At 36.2% G+C, this 25,185-nt stretch overlaps 1 protein-coding gene across 1 annotated transcript in view; it reads right to left on the bottom strand.

The window, feature by feature from the left end:
* The window catches only part of LOC123881160 (BMP-binding endothelial regulator protein), an 81,384-nt gene extending 59,811 nt beyond the window's left edge, over positions 1 to 21,573 (bottom strand). The window contains exon 1 of the mRNA XM_045929779.1: positions 21,200 to 21,573. The gene's annotated coding sequence lies outside the window, so the exon portion shown is untranslated. The remainder of the gene's footprint in view (positions 1 to 21,199) is intronic.
* Positions 21,574 to 25,185: the final 3,612 nt, after the last annotated feature.

Here is a 25,185-nt window from a genome sequence, read left to right as displayed (position 1 = left end):
TTTATGATTCGATTAAATTAGTTTTTTTAATTCCTTTTTATTACTTTTTTTACGACATCGAATCTATTTAATATAGGTTCTTGTACTGTATCTACTTCACTGATGGTGAACTGTGGCGCTTGACCGCATTTTTTAATTAAATTTTTTTAGTTATTTGTTTTTGAGTTTTAATGTAACCATTATTTTTCAATATAAAAGTTAATGAAATAAGAACGACTGACTAAACGAGCTAATATAAGAGTATGACCGACAAGTTTTATACAGAAAGTAATATTTCTAAATGAAAATAATTTATTAAAAGCCATAACCATAAAAGTAACGTTAAGATAAAGATAAGTAATTAAATTTAAGAGAGCCTTATGAATAAGGTGCACAAGATTACGTGTTATTTGTCCACTAAATCCGAGCGGTAAATAAATATTAAACATTGTGGGAACGCAAAGCAATTGCAGGTGGCTCGTAAACAACGATTAGATTAATAATCGTAAACAAATTATTCAAGCAAACCTGCTGAGTGCGCTGCGTTAGATAGCTGTTAATAATTTTATTACCCACATCATCTGCATATACATCCCAGATTGACGGATTTAGAAAGCCGCCTTTTCGAGCGTAGGGCTCTACAAGAAGATTCGAACTCGTGTCGCCGGAGTACAGGCGGCGACAGAGCGTCACCTACTTTCATAGAAGCAACGGAGTGGCGGAGGCTACGCAAGGTCGTCGTAAGGCCAACCACTCGGCAGAAACTTCGTAGCGAACGCATACCAGTCACACAGCGAAACGCGGTCACAATAAAAACTCTTGGATATATTTCACGCGTGCGCAACATTATCTCGATGCTCTCGGCTCAGATTACTTAATGCTTCACCTAACTGTACACGAGCAGCGAAACAAGATCGGGTTTTTTCTCGGCAAGTTCGTCGATCCGCAAGGGCGCGATCGCAGATCTCGGGGTGTACTCACAGTGCACTCTGGTGTAGTTCCGCGTTGCTGTTTCCTCCTTTATCGGTTTCGTAATTTAAAACTGAAATCATACATATACACGAAAGCGTGCATAATATCGCATTATTTCTTCAAACCTGTTAAGGTTAAACGGAACATCTCGTAGATCGCGAATGTGCAAAACATGATCGCTATAATGGATTGCAGACTAAAAAGATTTAGTCCGTATCCTGTTCACCAGTGGTTACAGTCGTTAAATTCAGTCCTACTGTTCTTTAAATAAATAAATCTTAGATAGGATCATTTCATTAACATAACGATTATCTCTTGCTTCTGTGAATTATCTTGGATAAATATTGAAGGAAAACCCTGAATTAGCTTTTGTTATCTGAGATATATTTAGAACTACTTAGTGGGTTATTCGAATTAAAATCTTTGTCTTTACACTTTTTGTGCTAACACATTAATTGGATGATATTGCTCTGAATCCGTTTCTAGATTAAAACATTAAGGTACCACATCCTTGTCTTTTTTCGTAGATAATATCTTCATAAAGTTAAATGCTTCATAAAGTTAAGGAAGTACATGATACCTACTCAGTAGCCTCAACAGCTCAAAGACTTAAAATCTGAAAGGTTCATTTATCAAGACACATTGTGAAGCCAAGTTCTTATAAGACCGGAAATTTTCTAACAAAAACCGGTCAAGTGTGAGTCGGACTCGCAGACGAAGAGTTCCATATCATCGAAAAAGAAAGAACACTTTTTAATATTTCAAAGTTTCCTAATTTTTTCCTTTATTTACTTGTGCTATAAAAACATTGCTACCTGCCTTCATGATATTAGGTCAACGGGAAGTACCTACTACATACAGGTTTTAATTCCCTTTATGGATCTTGAAAGACACGACAGACAGACAACGAATTAATAAATAAACCTATTAGGGTTCCTTTATTCCTTTTGAGGTTTAGGACAGAACTGAATATCAAAATACTTTCGACTCCCCCTCATTCAAGTCTCGCCGCGTAATTTCCATCCCGCTATGTGTGTGTTTAAGACTTAACTCTGTAAAGATTTGTTCACAATAATCTACAAAAGCCAAATTGGTAATAATCTTTTACTCATCCCTTCTGACGACGACGTGTAGAAGGAGCATAAAATATTTTTCACTGTTAGTACAGTTGATTATGGTGGTCTCTAATTGAATTAACAGCCCGAACACAACATATCCATTAGGCCACTCCGTAAACACAAGAATGCTCACTGCAGTGAGTACTGTATTTGTACTGTAATAAGACCATGTTCACACTTATCCAAAAAATCTAAAATTATATTAAAAGCGCTGAAATGAAATTTCTTTGATGCTGTGATATGTAATGCTTATGACTATGAGTATATTAAAATTTAGTAGTTTTGAATATGTGACTTGCCCACGACTTACCGATCAGTTTTAGTACCTACTTATTTAAGAAATACATAGAGCATTTAATCTAATGTCTAAATCTACTTTAAAATATCTCAAAAAAAAAGATGGCGCCTTCAAAACAGTTATTCTGTTTGGCAACCGTTTTAAATACTGACTATTTGTTCTGAGTGAGACCTAGGTGTTAGAGCGTTTTGTTTTAAAGACCTGAATATAAAATATAGATATATAATTATATGACTGATCTTTTTTGTTGCCTACCTATTGGCCTTTGGGGACAAAAACATTAATAGAATAAATAGAATTATACAACTTTAATGAACGTACTAAATCTAACAAAAGAGCAAACACAATCATTACAAACCGCAAAATAATATATATATGAAAATTCTTTAAGAGTATTAAAAAGGCAAGTCAATTTGTATTTATGTCAGTCTACTAAAAATAAAACCACCAAGTTGATATTGAAATACTGAGTAGGTACCTACTACAAATACTGGCGTATCAACCCGCCTAGGAGGCGCCACCGCACACTAGGCGTATGAATGCGTGAAAAAGACTCCGTTTATCCACCCTAACAGCCATTCTTGGATGTTATTCGCAAACGTGTGTTTAGGTATCCACCGCGGACGGCGATTTGTATATATTCGTTTTTAGTCTGGGGTGGATAGACTTACACACGTTTCCGAGTTTACAACCCATCCTGAGGTTTTTAGGGTAAAAAAAAAACAATTTCTGCCAAAGGGGCCAAAACCCACATGACGAATTATAACTGACAAAAAATAATATGTCGCTGTGACGCAAAAGCGGTGATAGCTTAGTGGTTAAGACTTCGGCCCCTTAATCAGGGGCTTCGCGGTTGGAATCCCGAGCACGCACCTCTAGCTTTTCGGAGCTAATTATGTGTGTTTAAGCTTAAGCAATCAAAATATCACTTGCTTTAACGATGAAGGAAAACGTTGTGAGGCAACGGGCACACCTGAGAATTCTTCATGTTCTCAAAATTGATGTGAACTGTGCAAGTCTCCCAATACACTCTTTTTTTTTATTATATCATAGACTAGCGCTTGGCTGCAATCAGACGATGTGATGTGATGACTGCTAGCAAGTGATGATGCAGCCTAAGATGGAACGGCTGAACCGATTTTCTTGGATTATAGCTAAGAAAACACTCTCGATCAAGCCACCTTTCAAACAAAAATAACTAAATTAAAATCGGTTCAGCCGTTTGAAAGTTATCAGCTCTTTTCTAGTTATTGTAACCTTCACTTGTCGGGGGTGTTATAAATTTTTAATTTACACTTGTTATTGATCAGTTTGACATGGTGTGAACAAATGTACACCCCGCGCATCTGAATCGACTGTTGACGTTTGGGCGATCCAGGGCGTTGGGTCGTCGATCTACGTTGAAACAAGATATTTTAAAAATTCAATGTGAAGTGGAGCTTACCAGTCCACGATGGCGATGCGATTATTATCGAAGACAAGTTTAACGTAACTACAGAAGCCGGAACCTTTCGACATGAATACATTCGATTTGATAGCGACCACAATTTCTGATTAACTCGTTTTATTTGTTTAAATATTAAGTGTTAGACTTTTTTTATTATAACAGGTTAGCGGTTGGCTAAGATTTTATCTAATCGCATAGATGAAACGTCATCATGATCGCCGGGTCACTACTGACCACGGAATGAAAAGGGTTTTGCCATAATCTACCACGCTGCGCTGGCCAACTACAGATTAGCAAACAGCAAACTTATAATAACACAATACTCCTGCCCGGCTAGCATGGGCAGTAGATAACAATTATATCCCCGATTATATCCACTGATTTCTATGACATCAGTGGATATAATCGGGGGATATAATTTTTATCTACTGCCCATGCTAGCCGGGCTGGAACGTTGTTAGAGCCTACCTATTTTTAACCCCCGACCCAAAAAGAGGGGTGTTATAAGTTTGACGTGTGTATCTGTGTATCTGTGTGTCTGTGTATCTGTGTATCTGTGTGTCTGTGTATCTGTGTATCTGTCTGTGGCATCGTAGCGCCTAAACGAATGAACCGATTTTAATTTAGTTTTTTTTGTTTGAAAGGTGGCTTGATCGAGAGTGTTCTTAGCTATAATCTAAAAAAATTGGTTCAGCCGTTTAAGAGTTATCAGCTCTTTTCTAGTTTTCTTGTAGACAAGAAGGTTAGATAACCGTTAGGTTCATAATATTATGTCAATTGACAAATGTCAAGCTGTCAAGATGGACGTTGCCTAAATACATAAGTAATTATTTATTTGAAAATGATCATAAAATGATGTTTTGGAAAACTCAAATACTTTGGATCGTCGGGGGTGTTATAAATTTTTAATTTACACTTGTTATATATAAGTAGGTATGTATATCTCGCAGGTATATAATCAAAGCCATGATATTACCTACAATCTCACTAGTGATATTATAATTAAACGGTAGATTGTCAATCGACTTAATTTCTTACAATTTATCAGCTTGGTTTTAGTGACATTGTTATGGCACGGGGTCATTATAGTGACATTATAAAAAATCTAGGTAAATTATGAGTGAAGTTGGCAGTTTGAGACATCAAGCGTTCTGACTGGTCAATTCTTTTTCAACCATCGTTTTCAACATCAGAAACCGACCAATCAGAGGCGGCCTCATAATCTAACGACCAGTGAAGTTGTCAAAATATATAGCCTTACAATATCACTGTAGTGTCCCCGTGACATTATAATGACACTTTAACCAGACCGTTAAATTGTAAGAAATGAAGTCGATTGACAATCTACCGTTTAATTATAATATCACTAGTGAGATTGTAATATCACGGCTCTGACAATATACCTGCGCGATTTATATAAAACAGACTTAGAAAAACTTCAATGTTAGCTACTTTATTATAATATTATTACCCTACATAAATACACAATAGATTTTTTTGTTAATGTGTTATGATAATGTAATGATAATATAGGATAGGCACCATGGGTTGAACATACAACGATAAAGTAGGCGTGACACAGGATGTATAAAATAAGGCAGAATTCCTAGAATACCGCTAATGAAGCTAATCGTACGTGCGTACGCAAAATCATTCATAAAATAGAATATTAAGCAACAGTGATTATACATATTTAGCACCCGGAAATTATATAGATTAGCTCAGATTAGCTAGTTAATGAAAACGGAATTAGATAATAATATTATATGAAAACGGCAACCGTTTCCGCGCGTATATAGTTGCGTATACACATTTTTCCAAAAGAAACAACAATAAATGTTCACTAATTTTTATTACATAAAAAGATAAAAGGTAAATATAAAGAAAATGTCTTTGACAGGTGCGTTTTTGCTTGCTTGGCAAGTGGCCGCTGGTCATGATACCAGCTTACAATTATGGGTCTATACTATTGTGAACTTATTTGTTTATGTTTTATGAACACACATACTTAGTGATTTTTTTGAACAACTTTGTTGAATTTTCCCCATGTAGGTTAGTCTAGTGACGTAATGGCTCTAGACATAACATGTAGGCATGTCTCGTAAAAATGTCTACCGAAAAAAAACTGCGCGTGTTTCCTGCTGCTAGGTATGCGAGCAAGTTTAGTTAAATTAGAAAATATTTTAATAAACTCTATAATTGTAATTCAGAGCGTTTACTAAAATGCCAGTAGAGCTAAACTCAAAGATAAATTATTATAACTTGGACATATTATAGGTGTCGCATATTTGAGGACAATATAATTTACGAAATATCAGCGTAAATTGTTCAACATACTTTTGACATACAAGGAACAAAAAGCTTAATTTGCTATAATCCGCTAAACCAGACAAATCTGTATGGTGCAACATGCAGCATGCGATATGCAAAGCCCACCCGCCCACTGCTATACATACAGGAAAAGCCAGCCACTAAGCAGCACCACACAAATCCTGAAACCACTCGACGCACTCGAAATACTTATGACATACCTACATACATGATACAACATAATATGAGCGGAACGGGGAACTTCCCACAGGCCTCAGTGCTACGTAATCTGTGTATAAGTATACCAGGTAAGTTTAATACGGCTTTCAATGTAATGTGATCTTATTACTAACTTTCATTTACCTGGTTTTCTTAATAATAACCCAATTTAAAAAGTTCAAAACCACAACAACCTTTTGTCGTATAATTAATGTAACTATGTACTGCTATATTCTAGTTTCTTTATCTTTAATTTATTTTAGTTTTAAATAAATATTTTTTTAAAGTTTTTATTTAGATTTATTTTCTAGAATCGTTATTCGTTATTATGGTTTGAAACCATATTATTAAAAATAGTAATTTTTAGGGTTCCGTACCCGAATGGTGCCAACGGGACCCCTATTACTAAGACTCCGCTGTCCGTCCGTCCGTCTATCAGTAGGCTGTATCTCGTGAACCTTAATAGGTAGAGAGTTGAAATTTTCACACAATGTTATTTCTATTGCCGCTATAACAACAAATAATAATAATTCCAAAATGACCGTCATGAAAATTTAAAAAAAAAAATTAAAAGTGTTATTTCTCGTACGATGGTACGGAATCCTTAGATTGAGAGATTTTATTAAATATATATAAATAGCGAGCAAACGAGCAGAGCGTTCAGTTGATATTAAGTGGTTACCGCCGCCCATAAACACTACAAGCACCAGAGCAACTGCCAATGCGGTGCCGGCTTTTCAGGAATTTTTTAAACTTGATTGTTTTGTTTAATTACCCCATGTTGAAATTCAGTGCAACACCGCCCAAGAGAGTCGGTTCCACTATTTTGCATTTACATAGAAGAAAGTTCTGATGCAACGGGTGGTCTAAGCTAGTCTCTAGGCTATCAGGTGGCGAGGGTAAAATTGCTTTCGATAGGGTACGGTGCGGATATAAAAAAAATGGAGGGTAAAATATAGCTGTTATACCTACTTATTTTCAATGCAGTTGTAGAAAATGGAGGGTGGAATATATATTTTCCGATGACAACTTCATTCTTCTAATCATATCATTGATTTATTATAATTTATACGTATGTAATACAATACGTCTTGATGAATGTTATAAAAATACACGCATTCCAGGAGCGCGTTGATGCGCGTTACCTATTTATAGATACATTTTGCGGTTATAATCTGATACAATTATAATAAGAATTATTATGAGTAACTTTATTAATGCCCCAGACGTCTCGATTGAAAGGACAACCAAGTAATTGAAAGGTTGACTCATATTTTGCAAATATAAACGACAAAGTTCATCAAAATATGCCTTGACCTGTACAGGTCGTTGGCCTGACATAATTTTGGACTGTCTTCTCGCTGCAAATCAGATATAATTGGTAGGTATAATGTTATTGAATTATAATAATGATTACTTATTATAATTTTATTTATAGATTTTATAGGTTACTGATATATTTTTTATTAGAATAAAACTAATATTGACGAAGTAGATATAGACATAGAGTTACTATATTTCACTAAAACAATATATTACATTATACTTATCAAAATTTCTTTAACTTGTATATTATGTACCCAAATGAGTGTCCATATTATAAATGCGAAAGTGTATTTTGTTTTGGTTTGTCCTTCAATCACGTTGCAACGGAGCAACGGATCGACGTTATTATTTGCATGGATATACGATTAGTAATTAAAGACGTGACATAGGCTACTTTTGATCTCAAACAAACAAACAGTTCCTGCGGGATACCTGCGTACCTATGCTATTTTTCACGCATTTGTCTTTCAAGTTTTTATACAAAAAATCCAAAAAATCAAAGAGTTCCCACAACACTAAAAAACTTGACTACGCCAAAATGCCTGTATGTCCTATGGTTCTCCATACTGTGCCAATTAAAAAAAGCTCACTATAATCGGTATTCCATTTTGGGCAACGCAAAGATGATGCAAATACCTTCTGACTATTGAAATATGCATACTGGAAAACTATTCCACAGAACAATAGGGTGAGATATGAGATGAATTATTAATAGAGTTAATGAGGCGCACGGAGCGTGGCCGCGATAGCAGGGTGAGCGGGCGACCTCGCCGCGCAGATAGTGCCCACGCAGCCTGATTGTCGCCAACACGTCCAAACTAACATTTTTTACATTCACCCATAATCAACAGTAGCCCTAAAGATCGACGGTTAAAGCCCATTATTCTGTATCACATTCTAGGTAGTGCGTATTCCACGTGCATTCATATTTAATTAACAAAAACTCCGGAAGGCGAGCTCCTCGATCATAGGAACGCGGTCATCGACTGATTGTCACCAAGACAAGACGTCCAAACATTTTTTAAATTCACCCATAATCAACAGTTTAGTTCTAAGGATCGCGGTTTTCTTTTGCCCGACTGCGACAAAGCCAAAAGGAAGGGTTTTTACAATTTCACTAAAACCAGGCCGATAAATTGCAAGAAATAAAGTCGATTGACAATCTGACGTTTAATTATTATAATATCACTAGTGAGATTGTAATATCACGGCTTTGACATTATACCTGCGATATATATAAAATGTAAGTATAAACAACCTTTGCAACAATGTATTTTGTGCTTAATTCGATCACACTTCTGCCTGTCACCCCTACACCATAATTATTATGGGGGCAATGACATGAAATGACTACGTTCACGTGACTAATACTTTTCGCCCTACTTAACAAACACTGCCAGCAGTCTGGGGGACTGGAGTGCGTACGGTGCATTAAAAAAATACCACGACCAACCGTAACAATAAGTTTCGGAACTAAGCGATGGCAGTTCTAACTTCTAAGCGATGTGTTCGCCAATGGTTCGCCAAGATAGCGAAAAAAGTATTGAAGTATAAGATAAGGCTCGACTGTACGCATGGTGGTTGTCACCCGTAAAATAACGAAGTAAGAACTAACCCGCTACGCGTAGTTTTATTTTCTGAGGACTAGACATCGGAGCTAAACCGTGGTAGGCTAGTGGTTAAGAGTTAGACGTCCGGCCCCCATAGGTATGTCAGGGGTTCGATTCCGGGCACTCACCTCTTTTTCGGAGTTTCGACTTTCGTGCGTCCTAAGATATTAAATATCACTTGCTTTAACGGTGAAGGAAAACATCGTGAGGAAACCGCATGCCTAAGAGAATGTTCTCAAAGGTGGGTGAAGTCTGCCAATCCTCACTTGGCCAGCGTGGTGGACTAACGCCTAAATCTTCTCATTCTGAGAGGAGACCCGTGCTCAGTAGTGAGCCGGCGATGAGTTGATGATGACAGTGCACATTGTGGTTAACATCCGTAAAATGAAGTAAGAACTAACCCGCTACGTGAAGTTTTGTTTTCTAAAGACTTTTGGCGATAGTCTGCAGTTGTTAGCATCCTAAAATCTCGATATCTTGTCTCAAATAAATATGAAGTCTTACTTTTAATAAATATCCATATTTTTACATAATATTGAATGAAATAGGTATTTCACAATAAGTACATAAATTTCCTCATTCATACAAGAGATAGGTACTCTATATTATGATGTTGCAAAATATTTTAATACGGATTGCTAACGCGACCGTCCGCGATTTGTGATAAGGGAGGATCGACGCTACCCATTCAAACTATAATTAAACAAGTGTAAATTAAAAATTTATAACACCCCCGACGATCCAAAGTATTTGAGTTTTCCAAAACATCATTTTCAAATAAATAATTATGTATTTAGGCAACGTCCATCTTGACAGCTTGACATTTGTCTATTGACATAATATTATGAACCTAACGGTTATCTAACCTTCTTTTCTACAAGAAAACTAGAAAAGAGCTGATAACTCTTAAACGGCTGAACCAATTTTTTTAGATTATAGCTAAGAACATTCTCGATGAAGCCACCTTTCAAACAAAAAAAACTAAATTAAAATCGGTTCATTCGTTTAGGCGCTACGATGCCACAGACAGATACACAGATACACAGATACACAGATACACAGACACACAGATACACAGATACACACGTCAAACTTATAACACCCCTCTTTTTGGGTCGGGGGTTAATAAAATGAATGGAAGTACATACATCTTAGCAATTCACATAAATCAAGTCCATAATTCTCGGAAGTCCTGACTTAACAATGTGATGAGGCGCTGCGGTTTACTTATTATTATTATTAATATAAATAATAATTGATTCATTCATTCATTAAAATATGTTTACAAATAGCAGTTGTTAGGTATGACATTAAGCATTATTTAACCTTTTTATATGAAAAATTTGTAATGCATAAAATTTGCTTAGTAAAATAAATATAAAAACGCTTAGAATACTAGATTTAGGTTTGTAAAAATCCCATGGGAACTCTTCAATTTTAAGGGATAAAAATTAGTCTCCGAGATGACGTATCAGACAGACAATGCCCGCGACTTCTTCGGCGTGAATTTTGGTTTTTACAAAATCCCGTAACTCTTTGATTTAAAAGGGATAAAAGCTAGCTTATGTCCTTCCCTAGAATGCGCTATTAGTCTGCACCTCGTCAAAATTGCTTTAGCAGATGAGCTGTGAAAATCTAGGGGACAGACAGACACAATTTCGCATTTATAATATGAGTAGCAATGGATGTTTATCTTTAAGTATGTCAAGTGGGAAAATTGTAACGGGTTAAGTTCAATTGATCTGACGGGCAGAATGTAATAGATACAATGAAGATAAGGCTTAAAATTACTAGAATATGTGCTAATTAGATTTGACTTAGTCAGTAATTAAACTAGTTAATTAAGTAATCTAATAAATGATTATGTACCTATCGGTCTACATTGACTTCATACTGAATTACCTATGTAGGTATATTAGTATCCAATTGCTCTCATACCTATTCAAGCCTACCAAAGATGTAATAAAACTCTAGATAGGTAAAGCTAAAGATTCAAGATTCTTTATTTGCAGATATTTTTTTTACAATGAGATGTTATTAAGTACATATTGTCCAGTAGAAATGTTTCACCTTAAATAATAACAATCAGGCATGCTAAATTATTACAAAGCACAATTCATATTACTATTCTTTTTTGTTGACATCAACATAAAAGTTTTTTTTTATTTATAATAAACTTACATCTAAATTAAAACTAAAAACAAATAAAGATACATAGTTATAAATTAAATTAAAAACTATAGTTAACTAAATTAAATCTAAAACCTAATTCTAAACTAATTCTTTGCCCAAGGTAGCTGCCAACTCTCGGGTCCCCGGTTGGCTCGATAAACCTTTTCGCCTCAAAAAAAGATTTTAAATCCTTGACCGATTAAATCGCCAAACTAAGCTAGTACCTACAGTAATTTTTTTTTTAAACAGAATAAGTATGCGGTAGGTACCTCCGCATACGTTAGTAAATACTTAATTTAGGAACCGATTTGTGTTATTTTAGATGTCACAACAAATGGAAGACAACATAATTAATGATATTGAATCGAGTTTAAAAATAAAACCAGCAGTTATATATTGCCGTAAATATTCCGCTCTGACGGACAGAAGTCAGGAACGATAAATGTAACAAAGATAACGCATTAATAATTACAATATGCTTTAATTAGAATTTATGAATTAACTCAAATAATAATTTATGAGACCAAATTATATACTACGTATATTATGACAAACACGGCCGTAGCCAGGGGGAGGGGGCGGGAGGTTCGAACCCCCCCGAAATCCCAGACAAAGAGAAATGGTTTTTGAAATGCATAATAGACTAGTTCTCAAATTTGCCAATCTTTTTTGTAAATATATAAAAAAAAACCGGCCAAGTGCGAGTCAGACTCGCGCACTGAGGGTTCCGTACTCGCTCGAGTATTTTTTTCAACATTTTGCACGATAAATCAAAAACTATTATACATAAAAATAAATAAAAATCTTTTTTAGGATGTACAGGTAAAGCCCTTTCATATGATACCCCATTTGGTATAGTTATCTTATTTTGAAATTTGGATTTTAAAAAAGCCCAAGAAACGCTGAAATTACATAATTATAGGCTGACACCTGGGTAATTCCTGATTATAGTTATTAACAATTCATAGGAATGTGAACATTTCGCAATAATGAGTAATACTATTGGAATGTTGCGATAAAAGGCAATCGAGATATAAGAAAACAATCGTTTCCTCAAAAGGAGGATCCGATAAATCCGAATTCTTTAAATTATTACCCACATAGATATATCGATAGTCGTATCTACGTCATGCATAATTGATGACGCTATCCGATAAGCGGTATTTGATTGGCGCTAATTTGCATTTTTCAATATTTTGTAGAAATATTACGAATATAATATTATTATGTGCTGTTCATTAAATTTTTTGGGGATAATATTTCCGTGTCAAAGGACTTGAGAATAAGAATATTTTTTTGGAAATCAAATCGTATACAATTAATGTTAAGTAATTTAAAAACATGTTGTCAGAAACGTACACTTAATTTAACAAGATTGGTGATCATTTCAGTAAAACAATTAATTTCTGTACCAACTCCGAATTATTTTTAAACTTTCTAACTCACACTCTAGAGCTCAAAATTTAAAAAAGGAAACTCTCATTTCTGTCTAGTAGAGTAAAACTATTTTTGTACACATTTTTTTCATTGATGAAAATGTTTCAGGTTTTAAAAATTACAGGCCACTTTAAACAAATAAAATGCATCGGCTTGCAAAACGAACAATAATTCCACTAAAATAAAAGATTTGTATAGGCATAATTCTATAATATCTAATTACACATAATATTTAGTACGTGATTTATCATCCCAACACAGAACAGAGAAGGGTATAGGTATAGGATTTAAAGTACCGTGAGAAATTTCAGCATGCATCTACAGCGTTGCGTAAGATATCAACTTGAGTCTGGTTTCCATACTAACCGATTGGTATTTAAATACAAGTTATACCTTCGTAGTTCCAATATTATAAGCATCTAAGTTAATAAACAGAAAATACTCGTTTTACGTATTGTTTAGCTTATTATAAAATTGCTTTGGGTTCATTCACTTCGTACCCAGTCCATTTTTTATAAGTATTTATTGTAATTCTTGGTGATACTGAGAAAGTACTTCACAAGTTTTAACTTTAAAATTCCTTGCCTGGAATAATAGGGTTCTAGTGTAAGTTTACATCTTAAAACACCCGAGTCTCGTTAACCTGCCAAAGTATGAAGATTAGCCGTCCTGACTACACGGTATTGCTTATAACAATTTCATCAAACTCTGTTAATTTAACATCAATTCATCATTGAAAAAAAAAGTGTGAAGCTCGCCCGACTTTGTTATGTCCAAAGTCGGGCGAAATGTACACAACATTACACGTGTAGAAACAATTTTTTTTTTACTTTTTAGTATTTGTGGTTATTGAAGTCGTTTTTTTTTTTGAAAAAAATTATTTCATAATGATTAGTAGCCTCACTGTAATAAAATATGCTATGCCTAGTTAAAAACTTATTGTTTACTAAGCTATTACACTGATCGCCAGCTATTTACTCTTATTTATTGCGGAGTTCTGTTCTCCATCTCCGAAGATATTCATCAGATCTTCAAATTCAAATTCAAATTATTTTTATTCAATTAAACTTTTACAAGTGCTTTTGAATCGTCAAAATAATCTACCACTGGTTCGAAATGCTGTTCCTACCGAGAAGAACCAGCAAGAAACTCGGCGGTTGCTCTTTTCAAATGTACAATTTACAATAATATGCCATACTGTATACAAGCAATTGCAGCGCCGTGTATTGCTGGAGCGCATCAAATCCAAGCTTTTTTGTCATTTACATAATCTTCGATTGTATAATAAGCTTTTTTCAGGAGCATACTTTTAATAGATTTTTTAAACTTGTGTAAAGGCAAGTCTAAAATTGATTGTGGAATTTTATTATAAAATATTACACTCATTCCCACAAACGATTTTCCAACTTTCCTGAGGCGGAGCGTAGGATATGCGAGCCTATCACGGTTTCTAGTTTGCCGGTCGTGGAAATCACCGATTTTTTTGTAACTATGAATATTTTGTTAGCTTCAATGTTAACGCTTCACAAAATTTATATGGGGTCACCTGGAAAGTATACCCTTTCAAACGAAAAAAAATTTCCAAATCGGTCCAGGCGTCTTCGAGTAATCGGGGAACATACCTACATAAAAAAAAGATTCCGACGAATTGAAAACCTCCTCCTTTTTTGAAGTCGGTTAAAAATAGAACAGCTGTTGCTTCCCAATCTGTGTTCACAATGAAGCAATTAGTCACAGGGCTACTTTCCTTCAGCTTAGGTACCTAAATGTGAATTAACATAAGCACGATAGCAAGTTGTTCATAGATTATGCATATTCATTCCGAACGGCACGGAGTTAAAATTATTCCAACTAGCTAGCTTAAAACTGTGCGAAATTTTGAAAGTAGCATACAACTAGTTGAATCGCTAGAGGCACAAAGTAGAAGGAGTCGCACCCAAAAGTTATCTTGAATTTGCGATTGTGTGCTATCTCCTTTATATGCATAGGTACGAATGGATAAGTAATTCAACCTTTGTTCAGAACTTTTCTATTCCCAAATAGTTCCATTCTGTTTCATTCTGACTCATCTCCACAAACCACTGTATTATAAATACAACCCTAATAAGTCGATACTCCTCGAATTTAGGTCTATTAATAATCCCGGACATAGAGTCAGATGCGTTAAGTGTATTAGTAATATTTATAAGTAAGGGGGCGTCTGAACAAATGTTCTGACTCACTATCTTTCGCTGAAAATGATGAAGCATTGGAGTCTGCTCGACCAAATGTGTTCATTGTAATTTGTAGCTCCACTTAAGATTATTCCTACTAACATGTTGATTACCATAGTAGACTCAGACGCACGAGAAATGTAATGTGTCATCATGTCTGCTATTACCATATCATACCTAAATTAATAATTGTATAGAAGCAGGCGTTATCTTTCGGAAGTCCATGATATACAAGGAACCAAAAGCTTAATTTGTTATAATCCGCTAAACCAGGCAGATCTATTTATGGTACCACAGATCCCAAAACCACTCGACCTACGTTTCGCCCCGACACCGGAGCATCCTCAGGAGATGTAGACCTTACAATGCCATATTGCAAAGCAAAAGCTTTTGGTTCATGGAGTAAATTACTTATCTCCTACTTCTTTTTCATAAAGCGCAGTCTCCTATCCACCAGGCTAATAAGACATCTAGGGTTTATTTCTCCTCCTAGCTTATTGAAAATAGACATTGCATTCAAAAGAAGTTCTTGAAAAAGTGAATTTGTAATGTAAACAATACCTAAAATATATGTATATTTTTAAAAATTTGCTTTTTTTTATGCGATCTGAATAATAATTTAAATTTAAAAATTATAGAATCATCAAAAACACAGTTATAATGCATACCTACCTCAACATTATGAAAGAGTGTCTATTTCTTCATACCTCATTAATCAACTAATTTAAATGAGATTTAACAAAAGTTAAATGCTATCTAATGACATAAATTAGGATACCTACCTACTTTTACCGTGGTAAGAAATAAAGGATTCCCACGGGATTCTAAAAATCAACATCAACACAGAGAAAACGCGAGTCAAGGCTAGTTATGTACCTACATTAATCTGAACATAATATATACATATCTATTGAATGCATCGTCAATTGTTTATTGTTTATCGGGCATTTGTCTTGATATCTTATATTTTTGTGATCTAATATGAATCATATTGTTTTCTATGATACTCGTAGGTACCTACATGTGGTACTGCGAATGACGAGGCCCTGGGTTCAATTCCCGTATTGGGCTAAAAAATATTTAGGTTAGATTAGGTTCTGTTAAGAAAATGACATTAAGTAAAAGCCCGTAATTAAGAGGCAGTCGGTGCTAGTCTTACGCCTGCTCTCTCTCCGGTTGTGTCGGATTTCCATTCCATCGGGCTATGAAAATGAGGTAATGAGAGAGCACCCGTGTTTGCACACACTTACCTATGCATTATAATATCTCCCGCGCTAATATCCTCTATGGAAGTTGGCAGAAGTGGCCGAACTTTGGTCAGAAGGACATTATTATAATTTAGTCCAATTTTCCTCAAAACTTGACACAAAATGATATGCCTGAACTAATTAATTTTTCCTGTAACAGTCAAAATACCCAACTAAGTATATAATTTAACTATAGGTAAGTACACGTACGCTGCGAAGAACGAATGGTGAACCATTGACAGTGTATTTGTTAGTGATTTGTTACGTTATATGAGATGGTGATTCACTACTAGTATTTTACTTACTCAATGTATTTCTATAAGTCAATTGTCAATGTTCATTGACATGTGAATGCTTGGTTCAAGTATTTCAACATAATGTGTAATTGCCCTTTGTCCAAGCCTGAGATATAACGACATCAGTGTTCTGTGCCTATTCGTAATAATGAATGGAGATGATGGTCCTTGGTCAAAAATAAATTATTTCTTAGCAAATATTAAATATCTCCAAAAAAGTCTTCCAAAATTCGTGAGACCCACATACGCTGCCAGTTTTAAATTTGCTAACCGTTTTAAATTACCAATTTAACTAAAAGAGTACGTCATATTATAATATCAAGACGTCACATCTGTGTATTTCAAACTAGTAGTCATCATCCCTACTATGTATAAATTCACACTAATATTATGAATGCAAAAGTATGCTTGTTTGTCTGTCCGCTAGCTTTTCAGGACCCATCCACTTCCGAAGCAGCTTGCATCCCGGAGAAGCTACATAGGCTAACAACTGCTAACAAATAGACTGCCGACAAAACAGAGAGCTTTTACGGGATTTTTAAAAAGCTTATATTAATAGGTAATTACATGTGGACGAAGATGCTGGCATCATTTATTTGCATCCTGGAGACGGATATAGACTGTTTTTATCCCGGAAAATCAAAGAGTTCCCACAGTTTTTTGTACAAATAAATACCTACTTACCTAGCAAATAATAATTATACCAAGAGTAGCTTCATAGGAAAGCTCTAGTCACAGAAATTATATAATATCTCAAGCTTTTTATGTGTATAAAACGTATATTTATTGTAATGATACCTTAGGTTTCAACTGTTTTAATTTTTTCTTAATTAGTAGATATCAGTGCCCACAACTGCAACGGAAGCACTCACCACCTGGGTGCCTTGTACACTTCGACCTCTGGTTGTGCCAGAGCCTTTTTTCCACGCACATGCAAAATGTGGAATCAACTCCCATCAGTAGTGTTTCCCGTTAGTTTACAACATGAGGTTATTCAAAGTTAGACCAGCAAATTCCTAAAAGGCTGGCAACGCATTGGCGGTTCCTCTATTGCTGCAAATGTTCATGTGCAGCGGTAATCACTTAACATCTGGTGACCCGCCTGTTCATTTGCTCGCTATTTTTATTTATTTAAAAAAGATCCTATCAGAGTCACGTAGCCACTGGCTAAACTATGTTAACTTGTTAACAGTATCGTACAGTTTTATCATCATCACCACATCAGGGGGCACGGCAGTGCCCCCGCCAAGACGAGCCAAACGGCGGCCGGGGCGCTACGTACCTTTTTCTCGAAGTGTTTCGCCGTATTTTCGACTCGTCATAACTTCGGTCTGGATGACGCTAGAAAGCTGAAATTTGCAGTATAAGGTGTCCTCAGCAAATTTATCAAATATACCAAGTATCAAATATCTAGCTTTTATGGTTACAGATTTATTGATACCTAAAATACGCCGATTTCGTCCCTCACTGATGATCATCAAAACCTCTACTCAAAACCTCTAAGGTACTTCCCGAAGTCCTAGAAGACTGAAATTTGGTATGTAGACTAGAAATTGACAACAAACTACAGGAAAATTAAGAAATTGGAAATGCCCCCCCTCTACGCCTCTTATGGGTGAAGCAAATCTGTAAATTCTGTCGCTAGAATGCTGATATTTTCAGGATAAGATGTCCTGGGCAGATTTATTAAACGCATTGAGTATCAATTGTCTAGCTTTTATAGTTTCAGATTTATTGACAGTCAAAACTTCTAGTCTGTAATTCTAGGGTACTTCCCGAAGTCCTAGAAGACTGAAATTTGGTGTGTACACTAGAAATTGCATACAAACTACAGGAAAATTAAGAAATTCAAAATTTTCCCCCTCCGCTCCCACGTATGGGGGAAGCAAATTATTTGTAAAGTCTATCGCTAGAATGCTGATATTTTCAGGATAATATGTCCTTGACAGACCTATCAAACGTACCAAGTATCAATTCTCTACCTGTTATGGTTTCAGATTTATTGCCATTCAAAACCCCTCTAGTCAAAAGTTCTAAAGTACTTCCCTAAGTCCTAGAAGACTGAAATTTGGTATGTAGGCTAGGGATTTCATTCAAACAACAGGAAAATAAACTTTTCCCAGTCTGTACATTTAAAAAATGTGTTTCCTGAAGTCCTAAAAGACTGAAATTTGATATATCTGCTTTAAAATTGAGTTGCAAGATTCCACCCAAACAAACATAGTTACATACATTGCAAGTGGAATAAAAGCTTTTAAAAAAAGAGGTAACGATAGAGAGCGGGCCATGAAAATGATGTAGGTACCTACAAAAAATAGATCCAAAAAAAAAATCTAAGGCACCTGCCAAAAAGAAATGAAATCCCACCAAAAACATTTCATGTAAAATGTTGCCAAGACTCACAAGTTCATAATGCTTTCACTGTTAAAAAGTTATGAGATCTCTAGTAGAACCAAGCCCCTAGCTGAGCTTAGAATTGCGCTGCCCATGGGACCTGTCCCAAGTCCAAAGTATATAGCTCTTAAATGCTCTTGAGTGTATCACATTTATAACAATAAAGAACAAATAACTCTACTTACAAGCTCTGATTTTACAAACCCTAAATCTTGGTTAAAAAAGTACGGCTTGGCCGTTTAATGTTCGTGAAACTATTACATGTCATAACATATTATAATATTAAGGTCATAAGGAATAGTTTGTTCGACAATTACTAATTTATAATATTCTTCATGATTGTCGCACAAGCTATTCCGGGCTTAAATGTCATATCAGATAAAAGTACCACGAACATTAAACGGCTAAGCCGTCCTTTTTTAACCAAGATTTAGGGTTTGTAAAATCAGAGCTTGTAAGTAGAGTTATTTGTTCTTTATTGTTATAAATGTGATACACTCAAGAGCATTTAAGAGCTATATACTTTGGACTTGGGACAGGTCCCATGGGCAGCGCAATTCTAAGCTCAGCTAGGGGCTTGGTTCTACTAGAGATCTCATAACTTTTTAACAGTGAAAGCATTATGAACTTGTGAGTCTTGGCAACATTTTACATGAAATGTTTTTGGTGGGATGTCCTTTTTGAAACGAAGTATGGCGGCCGTCATAGAAAAAGCTTCTCTACTTATCGTACTTATTATTATTATTAGATGTTATAGCTATGGTAAGTACTTAGTAGGTATCTTAGTTAAAAAGTATTGTTTCTAATTGAAATATGTTTAATTCTTAGGGCATCATCCTAATGTCGAGACTCATTAGGATTTTAATGCTAATGACAAAAAGCTCATTAAAAGCTATAGGTGCGTGACTTTACTGAACAAACTTTTTGTATCATAATAATATATTCACTGAATATAGGCACTAAGTACCAATAAACTTAAAAGTTGTAGTATGGCCAGGTTGGCGTTCAAAATACTTTCAGAAAATACTTGCAATAGGCTTACAAGTTACGCATCAAGCGACGTCAAAATGCAAAACTTTTCTTTGTCCAGCTCCGCCTCCACGCTACATGTAGCTTAAAGTTTCACTCATTGTTCAAATCTGAAAGATACCTTTAAAATATTTACTAATTGCAGACTACAGTAAATCATCACCATCATGATCAACTCATCGCCGGCCCACTACTGAGCACAGGCTACCTTCCAGAATGAGAAGGGTTTAGGCAATAGTCCGCCACGCTGGCTCAATGCAGATTGGCAGACTTCAAAAACCTTCGGGAGCATTATGGAGAACTGTCAGGTATGCAAGTTTCGCCACTATGTTTTCCTTCACCATTAAAGCAAATGCAAATACCGCACATAGACCCGAAAAGTTGGAGGTGCATGCCCGGTATCGAACTCCTGATCTCCTGAATGAGATGCGGACGTCTGAACCACTAGGCTATCACATCTCTATTCGGTGTAGTATATATTCTATAGTAAATAATTGCGTTGAATAAGTATCTAATAGTAGATATTTTATTTTTAAACTATATTTAAGTATCAGCAAAGTAAGGGTGAGATTTCAAGATTTTTGAGAAAATTCTAAAAAAAAATGACCCAAATGAATGATTATTTCTAGTTAAAAATGATTGCAATTATTTATTTTTTCGATAAAAAAATATTTATACAAATAAATACCTAAGTGTTATGGCTAGTCTCTATTCGAATTACAAAAAATGTTTCTCCAACAGGTTTATAGGTATTAGCATGGTAGTGATCGGCTCGCACTAAGTGACAAGAATAAAATACACACAATTTAATATACGCACATTAGAATAAAATATTCAAAATTAATTAGCAAATATTCGGACACATCCCCGAATTTTATGGCTAAGCTATGATGATAAGATGTATCAACGAATAAAATTGTTTGAAAGTTTAACTAATATTTACCTACTTAACTCTACACTTTGCTAAGTTACGTAAACTTAAATAAGTAGGTACTTACGTACTCATAAATACCGACAACGTGTATGAGAAGGCGATTACTCGTTGCTTATATGCAACTTTCTAATAAAGTTACAGACGAGATTAAATAAAATAATTACGCGCAACAAAAAAAATAAACAAAATATTAATTACCTTTCGGTTCAGCTCTCGATTTTCCTTCAATTATGCCATTCAAATATGTATTAATACCTACACTTCACTTTCAGTACACTCGGAAAAGCCCGGAAAGTTAACAGAAAATCGCACTGAACGTAAACAAAGGGGCAAGCGAGACACAAGTTTAATTTTAAGAAAGCGGGGCGATTTAAAAGTTTTTCGTTTTGAAGTGGTGGTCGGTGTGGTACGTATGTGGCGGGTTCGTATGCGTACGCTCGTGCGTGTCGCGAGACTCGGGAGTGGAGAGCCACGCAGGCTGGCGGGCACTGGGCAGGCGGCAGGCAGCGCGTGCACTGAGCGCTGCGTGGCGCGGTGTGGTCGCCGTGGCCGGTCGGTCTCCGCTGCCGGCCGCCGCGAGACTCTGCCCCGCGCGTGCGCCGGACCTGTTCCGAGCACCACTATCTCGATCCTCGAGCTAAGTTTATACCGCGACTCGTCCTGTCGCACCTCATGGGGCTCAACTTATCTTACGATCCTATACATGTAGTATGGCATAGTATGGTAAATTATAAATTGAACACTTGAAAAGAGCAACCGCCGAGTTTCTTGCTGGTTCTTTTCGGTAGGAGAGGGATTCCGAACCAGTGGTAGATTATTTTGACGGTTCAAAAGCACTTGTAAAAGTTTATTTGAATTATAATCTATTCTATTCTATACAGTACCACTATTATAAGCCGCACCTACAAAATTCGTTTGCGCAAAAAAGCGCAACCTAACACCGACTTAAACCAATGCTTGACGTTTTTAAACACAACAACAACAGAGGCTCGTGCTATCTCGCTCCTAATTCGCGCGTATAAAACATGACAAATAAACAACAACCAATCGCGGACGGACTCGCGCTCTGATTGGCTGAGATACTTTCGCGTCATTCAAAATTAAGATTTCTGCGCAGGTACATTTTTTTATTTTATTTTATTTTATTTAATAGGAAGCCAACGGTATACTAAGAAAAGTAATTATGACGACTTATATTAACTTAGGACTATCAATGTATACTCACTTACAGGCTAACTCAACATGCTTAATCTAAAACTTCTAAATAGTAAAACTTAACCTAAGACATTCCTTGCATAAAATCTATAATAATTAAATTAATTACTCAATAAGCCAAAAGTACAACAATTTTTAAAATTAACAATAAAAACTACAAAAAAGACTAAAAATAGCACCCTACAATTTCAAAATGAATCTTTAAATATTTTATATTAGACTTACTAAGGAACATTTAAAGACTCATTAGGTGGTTTTTAATTTTGTTTTTAAATAATGAAGCGGAGTGTTGAAAAATATTTATTTAATACATTAGCGTAACTTATAAAAGTGGTACTATATATATGATCCTACGTTCGATCCAATCCTGATAAATCTAAGGCAATCATCCTGAATGTATTATGCAATTACATACCTACACAAAACACTACCACCACACAACCAGTATTAGAATACTACCAGTGATCAACCAGTTTACCTTTAGTGATATCTTTTTCTTCGCAGGTTGGCAACCATTAGGGCTAACTGCAAATTGGACGCTGAAACTGGAATAAAGATCGGGTACTCTTCCCGTACCCGTATCCATATATCTGTCCAAGGTCAGCAGATTGACAAGGTAAACGAGTACGTTTACTTGGGTCAAGTAGTGACCCTAGATAAGCAAAGCCAAATGAGAGAGGTGGAACGCCGAATCCAACTCGGGTGGGCTGCCTTCAGCAAACTATCCGACGTCCTAAAGAATAAGAAGATCCCCATCTATCTCAAGCGGCGTATGTTCGAACAATGTGTGCTGCCAGTCATGACCTACGGTTCGGAAACGTGGACACTGACAAAACAAATAACATCCAAACTGCAAGTGGCACAGCGAGCAATGGAGCGGGCCATGCTGGGTATATCGCTCATTGACCGTGTGCCAAACGCCACAATCAGGAAAAGAACCAGACTAACTGATATTGTTTTGAAAGTGTCCAGGTTGAAATGGAGATGGGCAGGGCATGTGTGTAGGACTACAGACGAGCGATGGACTCGTTTGCTGCTGGAATGGAGGCCACGCACCGGAAGGAGGAACGTTGGAAGACAGCCCTCCCGTTGGTCAGACGACATTACCAAGCTGGCGGGAAAGACTTGGAGGAGGCTCGCACAACACCGAGAGGAATGGCGTGCACGTGAGGAGGCCTATGTCCAACAATGGATTAACAAAGGCTAAGAAAGAAGAAGAAGAAGACTCTTCCCGTACCTTTGACGGAAATCCTAGAGCCACAATGTTCTTCTTCGGCCAGGGTCTGATCCGGTGGATTTCGGTCCATGAATTATAAGCTGAAGGATGTCATGATTGCTGTCTCTTATAATAGTAGTAGTCTCAAAACGCACTCCTTTAATGAGCATGCGTGTCAAAAAGTAGATCTTGTTTTCATGAAAGACAAAATGTACATACCGACGGCATTAGCCTCGCCTGTCGTTGTGTAAACCTGTTTAAGTAGCACCATCATGGTTATTTGTAACACATTATCATACAAACTCTAGCCAGTGCAATAGGTACTAGTTTACGCAAATTCTGTCTTACATTTTCCATAAAAACTGACACTGATGTCGCAATCCGTGTCGCAATAAAAACGTACCTCAGCGAGCCTGCTCAGTGCTCTGACACAATCACTGCACAGTCTGCACTCACTCTCTATGTCTATTCAAGAAACGTATAAATTGCACAAGATAACACCTAGTGAGACATATGTTTTTGTCTTTGTTACTCTTATATCTCCCGGGCACTCCGCTATAACTTTTGGGTCATGTCCGTTTTAACTTTAGGTAAAGATATTAAATTCACATGGAAACGTCGTGAGGAAACCTGCGTACCTCAGAGTTCTCTTATGCTCTCAAATGTTTATGATGTCTACTTATCCGCACTTGACCAGCGTGGTGGACTAAGTACGTAGCCATTAGGGTTACCGTTGGGTCGAGATGATGACGACTATAATACCGACTGTACAATGACCTACTACAATTTTTTATCATGGTAAGCTTATTCTAAGTATCCTAAAACTGTACAAGAGTATGTAACTGTGCCAATTGCTAAAATTATTACTACTTCATGATCGTCCCATTGCCGGCCCACTACTGAGCACGGGTCTCTTCTCAGAGTTACTTATGCCCTAGTTTACTACGCTGGCCCAATTGGCAGACTTCAAAAACCTTTCAGGTATGTCAAAGAAAGTGATATTTAATTGCTTAAAACGCACATAAATGAAAAGTTAGAGGTGCGTGCCCCAATTTGAACCCACGACTTCTGATTAAGAGCCGGAGGTTCTAACCACTAGGCTATCACAGCCATATTCAATTATTTATTTACTAGAGGATGCCCGCGGCTTCGCCCGGATTTTGGTTTTTTAAATCCCGTAGGAACTCTTTGATTTTCCGGGATAAAAATTAGCCTATGTCCTTCCCCGGGATGTATCCCAAGTCTGTACCAAATATTAAAATCGGTTCAGCGGTTAGGTCGTGAATACGTAGCAGATAGACAGACAGGCGGACAAACAGTCAGACACACTTTCGCATTTATAATATTAATTTAGTATGGATGTCCATGGATTGTCTCATAACATCGACGCAAAAAACGTTGAATTTTGGCCCTGACTGTTCAGAACATAAGAGATGTTCCTGTTTTAGGTTGTGGTTTCTGAGTCAAACTCGAACTCGAGCCCTATAACCTACGTGCACTTTAGTGCGGGCACTCGTTCAAGATAATATGCTCAACTGTTCACCCGGTGTATGAGGGGTATGAGGTGTGTCACGGAGCTTAATGTATCTAGAATTAATTGAAGGCGTTCAAAAAGTTCTCTGTAATTACAACATGTAACTGTAGAAGCCGCGTTGTTCGTACATGTACGCATTTTGTTTGTTTCAGCCTTTGATGTAGGTAAGTATGAGTTGGTATTTACTAAAACTACTTACGAGGATTTCAAAGGCGCCCT

The sequence above is a fragment of the Maniola jurtina genome, chromosome 3 (assembly GCF_905333055.1).
Source record: "Maniola jurtina chromosome 3, ilManJurt1.1, whole genome shotgun sequence".
Taxonomy (NCBI): domain Eukaryota; kingdom Metazoa; phylum Arthropoda; class Insecta; order Lepidoptera; family Nymphalidae; genus Maniola; species Maniola jurtina.
This window is presented reverse-complemented; position numbering and strand designations above follow the sequence as displayed.